We start from the raw sequence: 2,023 nt of genomic DNA on the forward strand, positions 1-2,023 counted from the left end.
CATATCAATTGAAAATGTTGTGTCATCACTATTCCTTGCATGCTTCATGTCTTGATCAACCCCGAAAGTGACTGATTCATCCCCCACCCGTAGAGTAAGTTTTGAATCTCGCATGTCAACTATAGCGCTTGCTGTGTTAAGGAAAGGCCTTCCAAGGATGATCGGGACTTGAGGATCCGCTTCCATGTATAGAATTATAAAATCCGCGGGAAACACGAACTTATCTACCTTCACCAATAGATCTTCACATATTCCTCTTGGAAACGTAACCGTTTTATTTGCTAAGTGGATTGCCATTCGAATTGACCTTGGTTCCGGGAGATCTAATTTCTTGAAAAATGAATATTCCATGAGATTTACACTTGCTCCCGAATCAGCCAAAGCATGAATGGTGGCCAAATTCCCAAATTAGCAAGGCAAAGTTAAGCTTTCCGGGTCACCCTTCTTATTTGGTAATTTGTTTAACATGGCAGCTGAGCAATTCTCATTAAGAACTACTTCCTTCACTTTTTCCATCTTCCTTCTATTAGTTAGAAGTTCCTTAACGAATTTGGCATATTCCAGCATTTGTGCAACTGCTTCGATGAATGGTATATTAATTTGAAGAGCCTTGATGTGGTCTAGAAACTTCCGGTAGTCTTCTTCCTTCTTTTCTTGCTTAGCTCGGGTTGGATATGGAAATGGAGGCTGATATGGCATCGCAGGAGGCTGACGTTTCTGATCAGGCGTCGGAGTCGTCGAGTCCATATTCTGGACTCGGCGAGTAGGGTCTGGGTCCAGCAAATTTTAATTTTGGCTCTGTTTTTCTGCATCCTCCTTTTGTAACTTCTTGGGCTCTTCATTATGAATAGGGGCCAGAGGGGTAATTATCTTCCCACTTCTAGTTGTCACGATATTTATATGTACGCCTCGTGGGTTGTTTTCGGTTTTACTAGGAAGTTCTCCCAGTGATGATTGATTAATTTGTTGGGCAAGTTACCCCAGCTGCGTCTCAATGTTGTGGATATATGCTTGTTGATTTCTAAGCATTGTTCTTGTCTCTTGTATTGCAGCATCATGGCCATTGTGTCTCTTTTCTGAATCAGCTACAAATTTAGTAAGCATCTCCTCCAAACTTGGTTTTCTTTCTTGCGCCAGCTCCTCCTTTTGGTAAAAACCTCTTCCTTTTTGTTTATATTTCTCCTACTTAGCCTTCTTGTACTCATCATAAGGAAGCCATTCTTTCTTGGGTTTTCGCCAATCTTCATCATTTCGGTCACCACTTGAGTAACACACTTGCACCTTCTTATTCCCATTCTCATCTAAGTCACAATCTCTAGTAAGATGAGGTCCATTGCAATTCTCACAATCCACGCGAATAGCATGTATTGTTTAATCCATTTTATCCATCCTCCTATCCATGGTCTTCAACATAGACATAACTGCTGACAAATCTTCTGAAGCTGCATAAGCTGATCCCCTCATCACATCATTCCTTGGGTTGTGGTATTCCCTAGAATGCTTAGATAATTCTTCAATTAGTTGCTTTATCACCGGGGGTGCTTTCTTTGTGAGTGGACCTTGTGGGTCAAGTAATTGCCTTGTTGTAACATTCACTCCATCATAGAAAATGGAGACTTCTTGTTGACTATTAAGGTCATGATGTGGGCAATTCCTTAGTAAACTCTTGTACCTCTCCCAAGCCTCATAAAGTGACTCTCCAGCTTGTTGTTCAAAGTTGGCTATGGCTTTCTTTAACTTAGATATCTTGTAGGGTGGCTAAAATTGATCAATAAACTCTTCTTTCATCTTGGCCCATGTAGTGATGGATCCGGGGGGAAGTGACTTGAGCCAATCCTTTGCAGCACCCTTCAATGTAACCGGAAGCATGCGAAGCAGCTGAGTTGCGCAAGGCATGTTTGGAACATTAAAATAATCAGCTACATCATTGACTTCATCCAAGTGTTTGTAAGCATCTTCGTGGTCTTTTCCATAGAAGGGAATCTCTTTGAGTTGAGCAAGGAAGTGACCCTTAAGCTTAAAC

General features: G+C 41.4%; 1 non-coding gene across 1 annotated transcript; it reads left to right on the top strand.

Moving 5' to 3' along the window:
• Positions 1–1,633: 1,633 nt before the first annotated feature.
• Positions 1,634–1,740, top strand: LOC111908645 (small nucleolar RNA R71). The gene has a single exon (XR_002855937.1). It is a non-coding gene; the product is annotated as a small nucleolar RNA R71 (small nucleolar RNA).
• The last annotated feature ends 283 nt before the right edge of the window (positions 1,741–2,023 follow it).

The sequence above is a fragment of the Lactuca sativa genome, chromosome 8, assembly GCF_002870075.4.
Source record: "Lactuca sativa cultivar Salinas chromosome 8, Lsat_Salinas_v11, whole genome shotgun sequence".
In the NCBI taxonomy this organism is placed as follows: domain Eukaryota; kingdom Viridiplantae; phylum Streptophyta; class Magnoliopsida; order Asterales; family Asteraceae; genus Lactuca; species Lactuca sativa.